General features: G+C 44.1%; 1 long non-coding RNA gene across 1 annotated transcript in view; it reads left to right on the plus strand.

Annotated features, from left to right (window-relative positions):
• The first annotated feature begins 227 nt into the window (after positions 1–227).
• The window catches only part of LOC144890876 (uncharacterized), a 49,470-nt gene continuing 35,161 nt past the window's right edge, over positions 228–14,536 (plus strand). Inside the window, exons 1-2 of the long non-coding RNA XR_013622550.1 lie at positions 228–867; positions 2,922–2,951. This is a non-coding gene — a long non-coding RNA (uncharacterized LOC144890876). The remainder of the gene's footprint in view (positions 868–2,921; positions 2,952–14,536) is intronic.

A 14,536-nucleotide genomic window follows, 5' to 3' on the forward strand; every position in this document is an offset into this window, starting at 1 on the left:
CACGTGATTGAAACAGCCATAAAGTAAATGCTGCCCAGGTAGAAATAGGTCAATGACGTCCACCTCGTCAGACGTTACGTTTGGAGCCTCGTCACGTTCAAATGTGACGTTTGCAGAACACTTAATGATTGATGAATTTGTTTAAATGTGTAAATGCTGTTTTATTTCTCATTTACGATCACCAAAGTGCGATGCAACGTCATGGTTGAATGTGTGGTTTCCTCCTAATTAATTTGCCTAATGCGGTCCGTTGATCATGTTAAAAAGGCGCGAAAATGCAGGCTGACATTTTGCATTGTGCGATCTTCACGGGTCCACGATTTATGGTCCAATATTGAAAGCATTCCTGCAAAACTGCGGACAGGTAGTAAAGATGTCCCGGTCCTCGAACGATCCTCCACCTGTGTCCCGCTCACGGCATGAATGGAAGGCGCGAGCGATGAATGACCGGGATCAGAAGGACCGGGTGGAGCTTATGGACCGCGGTAACAGAATATCAATGATGCATGGTCGATCGTGGGTGGAAAGAAGGAAAGTGTGACGTCACGAATGACAAGTTGATTGGCGATAAATGGTATACAATGTTGTTTTTTTTTAAGCAGAGCGGAAGACTAATAGAACAGAACAGAACAGCAAGGGTGGAGGGACGAGTGGCCGGGTTGGGCCAGGCTGGCAAGGCGGGGCCAGTCCGGGCTTATAAACACTGCCGGGGGTCGGCGGTGGTGAATTGGTTGTGAATTGTTAACGCGTTCGGGTCGGGTGGTGCGGACCTGCAAACCCCTCCTCCCCAGTGTCCCCACCCCCCCGGCCCGCGATCTCGCGCCGGGCCGGACCCACCATCTGCGATGTCCCTGCTCTGCGTGCGAGGTTGGTGTCTGCGGCGCTTGTCACGTGACACGGAGGTGCCGCCAAACCTCACCCGGGCTCAACGTCACGCCATTCGGCACGGTTTCCGTACATGTGCGCTTGGGCGAGCGAATCGTGCTCGGCCGCTCCCTGAGACGTTCCGTGCGGAGCCGGGTGTCGTACCTGTGTGTTCGTGCGCCGTGCGCGGACAGGTCGGGCGGGTTTGGTCGCTCCTGCCGGGATTAGGGTGTTGCCGAATCGGGGCGGTCGCGGTGTGGTTAAACAGAGCTGAGGGACCGCGCTCGCATCACTCAAGTTTGCTTTCAATGATCAATGAACTACGTGAGCTTCCAGCATAGCTCCCCCTACCTCGTATAACAGCTTCGCCAACCCACTTCCCTCCCCACGTCTCCTTCCCTTCCCACCTGTTCCTCATATGACTGCTCCTCCACACGTTCCTCACATGACTGCTCCTCCATACATTCCTCACATGACGGCTCCTCCATACATTCCTCACATGACGGCTCCTCCATACGTCCTCACATGACGGCTCATCCATACGTTCCTCACATGACTGCTCCTCCACACGTCCCTTGCATGACTGCTCCTCCACACGTCCCTTGCATGACTGCTCCTCCACACGTCCCTTGCATGACTGCTCCTCCATACGTTCCTCACATGATTGCTCCTCCACACGTTCCTCACATGACTGCTCCTCCACACGTTCCTCACATGATTGCTCCTCCACACGTGCCTCACATGATTGCTCCTCCACACGTTCCTCACATGACTGCTCCTCCACACGTTCCTCACATGACTGCTCCTCCATACGGTACTCACATGGCGGCTCCTCCACACGTCCCTCGCATGACTGCTCCACCACACGTCCCTCGCATGACTGCTCCACCACACGTCCCTTGCATGACTGCTCCACCACACGTCCCTTGCATGACTGCTCCACCACACGTCCCTTGCATGACTGCTCCACCACACGTCCCTTGCATGACTGCTCCACCACACGTCCCTTGCATGACTGCTCCACCACACGTCCCTTGTATGACTGCTCCACCACACGTCCTTTGCATGACTGCTCCACCACACGTCCCTTGCATGACTGCTCCACCACACGTCCCTTGCATGACTGCTCCTCCACACGTCACTTGCATGATGGCTCCTCCTCACGTCCCTTGCATGATGGCTCCTCCTCACGTCCCTTGCATGATGGCGCCTCCACACGTCCCTTGCATGATGGCTCCTCCACACGTCCCTTGCATGATGGCTCCTCCACGCATGACAGCTTCTCCACACGTCCCTCACATGACGGTTCCCTCCACATGTCCCTCGCATGACTCTTCTCCACATCACATGTCTCCTAACTCCTCGTCCCCTCCCTATCGTCAACTTCAGGGTGGCTATTTTTCTATTACTCCCTCTTTCCCACTTTTTTTGATGAGCTGTATTAGAACAGTTTGCCCGGTGGTTCTATCATTTTCCTCTGTGGGGTTGCTGGCCTTGGTGGTGGTCGTGTGGAGTCAATGGGGTGGTGAAGGTAGTTAGGATGGAGACAGCATGATTGAGCCTCATAATCATGTCTCACTTACCCTGATATATATATATATATATATATATGATTTTTGGTCCTTGTTTATATTTATATGCTTTGAATGTGCTTTCTAACCACTTGGTGTTTAATTTGGTGCATGTACGCATGACCATACTGTTACACGGCTTGGCAATTTGTGCACCTTTCAAACCTGGTGGTTCCTACAAAAGCTGTCAGCCGGACATCTATCGCAAGTCAATTTTCAATGAGACTGTTGAAAATCATGGGATTAGCCCTTTGCCTTGGAGTAGAATCGTCTCCAAAATGCATGTTATATCAATGTAGTTCGAGGAGTCACTTGCGCTGGATGTAGAGGGAGGTGCGTTGTCCCCGAGAAAGGTGTGCTCATAAGTAGCTAAGCATTTAGCAAGCTTTCATATCGAAAACGTGTTTCACCTGTTTTGGTTGTGCTTTTCAGTAACAACCTTCCTTTTTTTTTTCTTTTTCTTTTTTGTCTTTTCTTTTTTTGCAGTGAAAAGGGCCAAGCTCTCTGCACTGCCAGGTGTGTACCTTGATGCTTCATTTTCTCACCCACATATGGAGATAACAGCTGACAACAGCAACTTACACACACACACACACACACACACACACACACACACACACACACACACATATATATGTATATATATATATATATATATATAGATGATGACAAATAAAGGTTATTCTGTGGAAGAGTCTTGTTCTGAAGTCAAGACACCATTAACTCCAGCAGGGCCGGATTAGCTTTTTGTGGGCCACCGTTTGGGGAACCATTGCAAAAGGCAGGAGATCAACACAGAAGTAGTCTTTAACACAGCACACAGGTGTTATATAAGTTTTATTTACAAGTTTAAGTTGCAGATGAAGGTGACTGCCATGAGGTTACCATCAATGGTAGCTTTAGCGCAGAAGGACATGTATGCAAGTGCCCATAAAATTAATAACAAATGATAAAATATTAAAACCAGCCTGCCTTAATTTGCTGATCCCACTACATTCTATACATATTCTAGCATTACCTTCTCGACATATTTATTCATTGAAATGTATATATACACCTGGCTGGAATGATTCCCTAGAGCTACATACACGTCTCCCGGCTGTCTGGCCTGTGTTCGAATTCCGACCCAGCTATAAACTGTTAGCCTGGTGTTTCACAGGCAGGATGATTCATCAATGTGTCCCTCCTCCAATGGATGTTAAACAGGTGTCTCGTCTACCAGCATTTATTGGTGGATGCCAATGATCCCATGGTGTCATTTTCGAAGAGTAGAGGAACACATTTTAAATTCCTGCCCTAACGAGTCGAACGTCTCTGGCCAATATTCGGAGGAAGACTCGCTCCATGTTTTCCATGGCAGAGATTGTGTGCCAGGTGTTGTGCACCTTCCTAAGGTGTGGTGAGGGGAAACGTGTGTGTGTGTGTGTGTGTGTGTGTGTGTGTGTGTGTGTGTGTGTGTGTGTGTGTGTGTGTGTGTGTGTGTGTGTGTGTGTGTGTGTGTGTGTGTGTGTGTGTGTGTGTGTGTGTGTGTGTGTGTGTGTGTGTGTGTGTGTGTGTGTGTGTGTGTGTGTGTGTGTGTGTGTATTATATATATATATATATATATATATATATATATATATATATATATATATATATATATATAATGGTATCTGTAATCTGGTTCTCCAACCTAATGAGCGGACAACATGACGTCATCGCCATGCACGTCCGCCTTGCCTGCAAAGTTCCAGGAACCATCTAGCAGTGCGTCATTATGGATTATATATATATATATATATATATATATATTTATATATATAATATATATTTATATTTATATATATATATATATATATATATATATATATATATATATATATATAATTGTAATATCTGAAGCTGTGTGAGCACTGGATCTACCTTGAAAGGACCAGGCCCCTTGAGGCCTCCTCCTTCTCCTCCTCCTCCTCAACATTGGAATAGATGTGCAGAATGTGGGACCCAACATGCGTTTCCACCATCGCCTTGTCTGTGTATGACACTGGGTGTGGTCAGATGTATGTGTGAACTTGTCGAGGCTAAGTTTTCCGTTTCTCAGGATAATTAAGAAGTCACATGATGAAATAAAAACAATCGTAACACATAAACCCAACTTGAACACCGATCTGTATTCACATGCACAATGCTGTGATCTGTTGTATTCACCATGTTTTACTATCTTGTGTTGCACTAAATGCTGTATTAAATCTCACAATGCTGGAATAACCTGCACTGTGTTGCCACAACCTGTGATGTTGTATACCTGTGATATTGATTTGCATTCCATCATGTCGTATACTCTCGCGCGCACTTGTATAAAAGTAAAAACTCAAAACTAATCCCAATATGACAAACTGTAAGGCGACGTGCGTGAAGGAAGGGGAGCGGGCATTGAGCGTGTTCGGAATGCGAATGCAAAACGTTCCTATTACTTGGAGATGAACAGTTACGGAAAAGGTCCATCACAAAAATTTCATTTTTGTTTTTAATTGGCACAACCGCACAGTCTAGAGACTCTAGACGAAGACCGCTCGGCGCTCAAAACGTTAAACCTGAGCCTAGCCTGCTGGTCAGCCGTGTCAAAGAATTCCACAATTCCCATTTGAGTTTAGAGTTTGCTCAACCCACCATGGCCCTCTTTATGCATGGTCGATCATCTATCGCAAGTCAATTTCAAATATCGCAATATCGCAAATTTCAAATATCGCAAGTCAATATCAAAGTCAAAATGGGAAATGAATTTATCCTTTTTTGTTTAATCTCCCAAATTTTTAAAGTTTGTGTTGCTTCACAATGATATGAACCTAGGTTAACATTTAAAAAAAATCTCCTAATGCTCTTCTTATTCGAGAATGGTGCAGTGATGTCCTTAACCACCATAATATAGCCCCGTGCCCCCGCCACACAACCTCTCGACCCCCTTTCCCTCTAAATGAAATCTACACATTGTAGAAGTAATACATTTTAACATTGCCCCTCACTTTACTCCAGATCATGTGTGTAAGGTTGTAGTGCATCATGGGTATGATGAGCCAAGTGACCCTCCATGCATTTGTTCCCCCAATGGACATTTTCCGCTGCATAATCTTGTGCGTTTTATAAACGGTCGCAATTGCTGCGGATAAAAGGTTTTTACATTTCATTATCTGCGTTATCATGAATTTCGTTTTTACACAATTGCATGATGGTGGTTTCTCTCGGCCAAAGCATTCCCATCTTTTTTCTGGTTGCTCTCCCTTTTCCATCCGCCACCTGTTCTATCATCACCTTGTTGCATCAGACTCACCGGGTTGTCCCACTGCTGCACCGTCGTTGCATTCCCTTCTGCCCTCTTCACTTTTCCTTGACCCAAATAATTTGTATATAAAAATCATGGAGGTTTATTGCTTCCTCAAGCCTTCCATCGATGATTATTTCACGCACAAGCTCTCGGCTGAATGCATTTAGAGACTTGGCCGTTCATTATGGATATAACGGAAATGACATTATAAAGAAGAAGACCTCCATCAAAGGTTCTTTATGGTAGTAATTTGCCTGTTGGGTTATTTGAAAGGCCATTATAAGATTTGACCATGGTGAAGGAGGTTACTCCAAATTGTGAAAATGTGTGCCTTTCATCTTCCTTTAAAGAACTAGACATAAAAGACATTTTGAATGCCTGCTTTGATTTTCAACCTCTGGGCCTGAAAAGCACTTGTTATGATGGCTGTTTTATTATTATTATAAATTTTTTTGTTTTTTTTGTTGTTGTTTTTTTACCCTAATGCGGCTTGAATGGCAAGATTGAGCATGTGCTGGAAGTGTGTGGTTGGAAAGATCTCTCAGGAGGGATAGGATTGCTACAGAGTACAAACACCGAGTCACTGTTGGGCCACAAATGCCTTTTGGACGTCAAAGCTGATGTCTACTTTTCCCCTTGGGTTGATATTCGTGCTTTATTACATTATGGTTTATTGTTTCAAAGGCTTCTGAGTCGCAATGTTGTGTCGCTTGGTCTTTTGATGGTTCCGCTTGAAATTCTTTCTTTTAATAGGAATATAATTCAAATTTATTGGATCTAGTTTTTAATAGCTTTTGATTTTTGACTCACGAAGGATCTTTAACGAGATTTGACCAAAATAAAAACGTTTAGCTCCAAAGTTCTAGTAAATCTCAATCCTGTGACTTTTATATGGTGTCCCGTTGAGTCGACCAAGTAAGTCGTCGTCCGTGGAAATGCATGCAGTCTCCTTATGAAGAGTGGACATTTGAATCAGTACTAATCAGTGAGTTGATGCACATGAGTCTAGTCGATGGAACAGGCCACAATCCAAGAATGTGTTTTCCATATTTTGTGTGTTTATTTATATATATATATATATATATATATATATATATATATATATATATATATATATATATATATATATATATATATATATATATATATATATATATATATATATATATATATATATATATATTGTTATGGATCTCTGGGGTCGGAACTGCTCAGATCCCGAAAGGCTCAGCCCGTGGCTCGAGGGTCGGGGGTCAACTATTGGAAACACGGCCTTAACTAAAACACATAATAATGAAATAACTGAGTTCCTCTGGTGGCCTACGTGTTGCTTGTGGACTAACTAGGGGTGCAACCTTTAACCTTTTAATGTCATATTTACAAGAGTTATTTATTTACAACAAGTGTGGGTTCTAAAACCACAACTATATATATATATATATATATATATATATATATATATATAGAGAGAAGAGCTTAATGTCCCAAACATTCCGATTTAAAGATGGCATCAACAGGTTGTTTTATCCATCCGATTGGTTTATTTTGATGCAGGCACCAACTGTGTACCAAAAAAAATTCCGGCATGGGAATTTCAAATTAATTATTGAGTTCCTTGCAAAGCAGTGTTGGGTGTAGAATTTCTGTGCTTGTCTGGCCCAAGCTGCATGTTGTACCTGTTCAATATTTTATCTACAAAGTGGGACAATACGCATATCAGGATGGCGTCCTTGATACTTGCTTTTGAGTTGGTGCTTCTGTACACGTGCACAATGCAAACTTTGTGGGCCTGTGCACCACATTGTCTTTTTCTCACGCTCCCCATTGGACCCAAAGCACCTGGGCAAGCTGATGTAATTGATCGGTTGTGTTGATAACTCGGTCACAAGGATGTCTTCATGGCATTTTCCATTTTGGTCTAACTGTGTGTGGTTCCATTGGAAATTGACCAAAATGTGGAGCATTGATGTCGTAATTGAGTATGGTACCATTATAAACACCATGTACTTTGAGTTGTCTAGTCTTGGTCAATTCCAGAAAGATCATCTGAATGCAAGTTGTTGCCCCGATACTTTACAGGAAGTGCTGCATCATAGGGTATGCCAACCTTTTGGAGAGGACATTAGGCCAGCTCTCTTTTATTCGAGCATTTACTTGTGCTTGTTAAATATTTCTTAGTGGATTTTGAAAATGTCAGGCCATTGTGTGCTTGTCGCCTGGAGGTAGGAACATTTCTATTTCCACCTGGCCGACTTACCGCTCCTGCACAGTGGTCCTGTGAAGAAGTTTCCTTGTTTCATGACACGGTGAAGGTTTTGCCAGATTTTTGCTCTTTCTTTTTTATTTATTTATTTATATATTTTTTGTAGCCCTTCACATTTATTGGCTCTCAGCTTTGTTTAGAGTGAATTTCAATAGATAAATAAATAAACTTGGCTAACTATCAAATTCCTGCTTTTGCCACCGATTTGTAATACCCTGCAACATCATGACTGTCACTATCCTTGTGCTGTCTCAGGGATTGTTACCGTCCAATGGGCAGACCCACCGGTCCAAAGGTGATTAAACGGTCCAGTGCATAATCTGTAAGCAAATGTTTTGCACCAATTTTATGACTATGCTCATCCTTCTAACTTGAGTTTTGATTGATAATCGGTTTGTCGTTGAATGTGTGTTCTTAACAAAGCTCATTTTAATTTCCCTTTTCAAAAAATTAATTCAACACAAGATCTGTATGACTGTGTTAAAATATTCCACGGTGCTAAACGCACCTTTCATGTTGAAAATAAATTGCAGCATCCACATCATTGTTTCATTGCTTCGTATCGCCTCTTCGGATAGAATGCATTTCAATAGTCGAGGACGACGTTCGATTTACAAATGCAATTTGTTTTCACATTAGTTGATCTTGCTCAATAGGACCTTGTGCACAAAATCGATGTTTTTTGGTGTCAGATTTGAATTCCAAGTATTTTATCAAGTTATTCTTTGCCTTCTTCATCTTCTCCCTCCCTCCAGGTATTTAAAACAGCTGTTCACCACCATCTCTTATCTTCCCCCATCCAAAACCTTGATCTTTTCTACCCCCGTTGATACACCCCTCTTTCAATCTCCGACTTCATTCCTGAAATTCCTGGTGGTGTCAATTTGTTTTATACCGTGTACCCCTTAATTCTCCCCACTCCCTCCTCCCCCCCCCCCCCCCCCCCCCCGATATCTCTGTTCTCTACCGTTGTGCTTGTGTTCTTCCCTCTCTCTCCCCCTCTTGTCTCCCACTACCTTTATTATATGTTTTATGTGTCCGTTTGTTTTTTGTGTTTAATGTGCTAGTTCTTACACGAGCCTTGATCTTGTATACCAATATATATATTGTTGCGGTTTTGAGTTTTGGTAAGTCAGTATAATAAAGGTTAAATTTCCCCCTCATAGTTAGTCACACAAACAACATGTAGCCTCGCGATAGTTATCTCTTAGTATTTGTGAGAATAGTCCTTTTCCTATGTTAGTTCTGCGTTGAGTAGAGTAAGGAGAATAGGTCCTTCTCCTACTTCCATTGCCTTATCCCGCCTCCCTAGCCTCATGCCTCTTTGTGTTGCCTTTGGTTCTTTTGGCGCGAATTAGCATGAGGCAGGCCTAGGAGGGTCGGGGCGGGAGCGAATGAGGGCGGCAGAGGAGCCGACGGTAAGCGCGAGCCACCAATCAGGGCTCAGAGGGTGTGGCGGCAGCACTGCGTCACAGGGCGTGGTTGGAAGGTTCGAGAAGATTTGAGGCGTGTAGATATAAGCGGTTGCGCAAAGCCCCCGAAGTTGAGAGGAGTTCAAAGAGTGCGCGGTGAGTTACAGAGCGCGTGAGGAGTTGGCACCCAGGAGTTCAAGCAGCAATTGAGGTACGAGGACTGAGTTGGCATTGAGTGGAGGAAGACGCGCATGAACCAGGATACGCGCTCATATGAAAGCGACGCTCGGTTGAGCTTGAAGCCGAGCCGTTATAGGGCATTGAGTTACGCGAGGGATAACGCGCTGTGTAACTGTCAGCCGTGCTGAGACACGTACTTTTCCTTCCTACCTCATCGGCTGCCTTTTGTTCGGGAGACACGCTACGAGGATCTTTCCACCGCCTGCTTGCCTTCTTCGCGGGACGTGCTGGGACCGTGGAGAGCCGGACGGGGCCGTTCCTGGACGACCAAGTTCGCGTGTTTGGCCTGAACATCAACCTGCCTGCAATTCCCTGTGTGAGTGTGACGGGCCCGAGTCTGGGAGTTAAGATTAAGACTGTTTAAGTGCTGCTCTGTGTCTCTGCATCCACCGATCACTGTACATACGTGTGGGAATAATAATTAAACCTGTGTTCTTCCTTCCATTCGATCGTTCTTGTGATTTCCTCATTGACTAAGCGTGGTACGAGTAGAATCGCTCGAATCGGGTTCTACTACTAGAAAACTGCATGGACCACGTGGTACTCAATCCGCTCGGTGTACCCAAATTACACGTGGCTCGTGCGAGGCTTGCTTCCCCGCTTCCGAGGCGGCGCAGGGATTTAGGTACGAGCGAGACTTGGTCCCGAAACCTTACCTTGCGTTTGCCCGGAAGAGGCGTTTCAAGTCTCTTGGTTCCGCCAAGCCCAGAAAGAACAAGGGGATTAATCCCTCCCTTGGTAAGGGTAAGAAGGGCGGCGGAAAACCGTAACAATATATATATATATATATATATATATATATATATATATATATATGTATATATATATATATATGTATATATATATATATATGTATATATATATATATATGTATATATATATATATATATACAGTGGTACCTCGGCTTACGAGTGCCCCAACGTACGAGTTTTTCGGGATACGAGCCGTCGCTCGGGCGGTTTGTTGCTTTGGGATACGAGCCGAGATCCGATGTACGAGCTCAAAAAATTTATTTTTTTGAATTTTCCGGTTGTGGCTTCCGGTTCCGGTCACGCGGTTATCTTGCCGTGAAAGCATCTCTGCTTGGATATAAAACACGCAATCGTCGAAATACATGAGCGAGGAATCTCCTTGCTCCAGCCGGTGACGTCATCGGCGGGGATCCCCGCCTCCAGAGTGGCTGGTCACGTGACCGCCAAAGCGTGTCGCGCGTGCGGGTATAATGAGCTACACCTGTGGATCACGTGACCACGGAAGCACGCCTCGCTTGAGAGGCATGGCTTTCGGTTTGCGTTTTGCTTTATAAGGCGCGATAAATGGGCTTTTGAGTGTTAGCGGTTCATGGCGTTGACGGTTCATGGCGGTTCATGGCGGTTGACGGTCAAAAACCCATTACATCAATTTTACCAGGCACTGTACAGTAAGTACAGTGGACACCAAATGCACGGTGGAAGGCTAGAAGTAGAAGATCGTCCAAGACAAGTGAGAATAAGCCATACTTTGGAGGAGATGACGTCATTCGCTGGTCCGATAACCAAAGATGTGGTATAAAAAACCAGGTGAGCTAACAATGCAGCAATGAAGGAATTCGGCCAAGGCACCGGCACACAACGACCTACCTACATCGAAAGACTCAATGCCAATGGTGACAGAAGCCAAGACGGCCGGCTTAAACACCGCCAAAAGACCACGGTGTACCAACTTACGATGCAGAACATCTTGCACTTAATATGATGACAACAGGTGCCATCCTCTGACGTACCATTACAGGTACAGGTACAGTACACGTGAGCACAGAGCAAAAGTTCACTGAAACCGAGATTAAGAAAAAAGAAAAAACACCTCGTGGTCCGTGCTCGATATCCGAGTTTCAATCTTTTCAAACACATGATGCTCTCGGTCACGGTATCTCCTGCGAGCTGCTTCTCCTTCAACCACACAAACAACAACTTCTCCATATCTTCATGGATAGAGGTCCGGAGCTTTGAAATAATCGTAACGCCCTTGGCTGGCGTTATAGCCTTTATGGACTCCTTCTGCTTCAAAATCGTACATATCGTAGAAGGAGTACGATCGTACTGCCTCGCCAAGTCGACAACACGCACACCTCACCTGGCATGCTCTTCTCCTCTGCTTAATAAAACCAGTTTATTTCTTTACATTCTCTTGTATTATGTACAGTATATACGAGGTCGTGCTTGTTTATACATTATTTGTTATTTATAAAGTACATTTTTGTTATTTAAAAGCACCTAACAAAAAAAATTGGTGTTTTTTTTTTGAGGCTGGAACGGATTAATAGCATTTCAATGCATTTGAATGGGAAAATTTGCTTTGACTTACGAGCGATTTGGCTTACGAGCTCCGTCACGGAACGGATTAAACTCGTAAGCCGAGGTACCACTGTATATATATATATGTATATATATATATATATATGTATATATATATATATATGTATATATATATATGTATGTGTATATAATATATATGTATGTGTATATATATATATATTGTATGTGTATATATATATAATATATGTATGTGTATATATATGTATGTGTATATATATATATATATATATGTGTGTATATATATATATATGTATGTGTATATATATATATATGTATGTGTATATATATATATATGTATGTGTATATATATATATATGTATGTGTATATATATATATATATGTATGTGTATATATATATATATGTATGTGTATATATATATATATGTATGTGTATATATATATATATGTATGTGTATATATATATATATATGTATGTGTATATATATATATATATGTATGTGTATATATATATATATATATGTATGTGTATATATATATATATGTATGTGTATATATATATATATGTATGTGTATATATATATATATGTATGTGTATATATATATATATATGTATGTGTATATATATATATATATATGTATGTGTATGTATATATATATGTATGTGTATATATATATATATACATATTGTAACGGTTCTGAGAAGTGTAACGGTTTTTTTTGAGAAGTGTAACAATTTTGGAAGAAGTGTAACGAATGTGAAAACGTTACAATGTGAACGTTACAAAAGTATGGTAACACCCTGGTAATGTAAATAATGGTCGCAGCCGTCCTCCTAGTTAATTCCATGAAACTTACACGCAGGTCACGATATATCTTTTTAAATAGTGTATTTCCTTATTCTATGTAGGCTAAATATGTGTTTCCCACTAGATTGACTTTGCATTGTATCAAACAAAATAAGCATAGGCCCTTGCAATTTCCCCAAACATCTCCGCTCTCCAAAGTTCTTTTAAAAAGGGTGCGAGTTGTGTTCAATCCCGCAAGCCGCCATTGCCCATGTGCTAACCTCGGAGAAGAAAGGCGTGTCTCCACCTCGTCATAGAGGGGAGGAGTGAGCCAGCCCTAACAGCCAATCAGCACCGCGGTGAGCGACCCGGTAGGCGTGCCCTCGGAGCCGGCGGCTTGATTCCGCCCGAGGTGATAAAAGCGACTGTAAGGGACTGCTTCATCAGATGACTTGGGAGATGACCTGGGAGACTAGCGAAGAGGCGACACGCTCCAAGCCAAAGAGGAGAGGTACTTGGAAAGGAAACCAGCTTTGGAGAGACGCGCTGAAAGGAGGGAGACGGCTCCACCAGAAGAAGAGGAGCAGGTGTGCCGAGCCAGCGCGTGACGTCTACAGCAACGGATACGCGACGGAGGGTTTTCCCGCCAAAAACCGCGAGGAATTCAGAGCTGCTGCCTCCGACCCTCCTCCCTCTCCAGCAATCCACCTCAAGCCCTACCTGCCTGCAATATCCCCCGAGTAAGTGTGAACGTCGTCTGTCCTACTCGTTGTCTTGGGGTTAAGTAAAATGAATAGTGTAAGTTAACAATTCGCTGTGTGACTGCTTCTTCCATCCATTGCTTGTGTGTGTATAATAAATCTGTTCTTCCTCCGTACTCTGTCTTCTTCTTCTTTTTCATTCTCTTTCGGTCGTTTTAGAGGTTTCCCGATTGAATATCTGTGGAGCGATCTGGTCAACGTTCGGGTGAAATCGGGTTCTAATCGGGGAGTAACTGTTCGGACGCGGTAATACCAACCGCTCGGTAAAATAACATCAAAACCGCATTTGTAACATCTGGTGGAGCCGTCTCCCTCCTTTCAGCGCGTCTCTCCAAAGCTGGTTTCCTTTCCGAGTACCTCTCCTCTTTGGCTTGGAGCGTTTCGCATCTCACCGCTCCTCTTGGTGCCGCCTCTTCGCTCCTCTCCCAGGTCATCTCCCAAGTCATCCACATACATCTCGGACGTGAGTGTGACGTGACATAGTCACAATTTCGGTCTTCGAGGCCGGCCGATAGGCACAGTGTGACCGGAAGGGACGAGGTTCTCCTGACCACGTGGCCCTTGACTTGGTTTGTCCGCACAATGTGGGCGCTTTCAGGATGAACTTTAGCCGGGGAGCGTTTGGGCGCCCCAGTCTGATACTGCCGCCCACGCGCAGAACAACTTGTGAGTGCACGTGGGTCCCGGCGGTCCCACTGGCCTAGCGCTACCATGTTTAGACAGCGAAAGTCCGTCCCCGGGCACCACGTCTGGCTCGCTTATTCAGGGAGCATGGCGACGTGGGCACGGTAGGGCACCCGCGGAGCCCAGGCGGACCGGGGGCGCGCGAGCCTACGCGTTAGCGTGCTACGGCGGAATCAATGGCTTCGGCCACGGCCGGGCCGATACTCGGCCCGGTCGCCCGGAAAATGAACTGGTTCGACGCCCGCGCTAGAGAGGTTGCGGGCGACTGAGATGTGTTAACAAATTAATTAATTAATCTGAGATGTCCGATTCCTAGTGTTTGGAAATTTGGAAGAGCTT

This window comes from Myxine glutinosa, chromosome 2, assembly GCF_964187855.1.
Source record: "Myxine glutinosa chromosome 2, kmMyxGlut1.1, whole genome shotgun sequence".
Taxonomy (NCBI): domain Eukaryota; kingdom Metazoa; phylum Chordata; class Myxini; order Myxiniformes; family Myxinidae; genus Myxine; species Myxine glutinosa.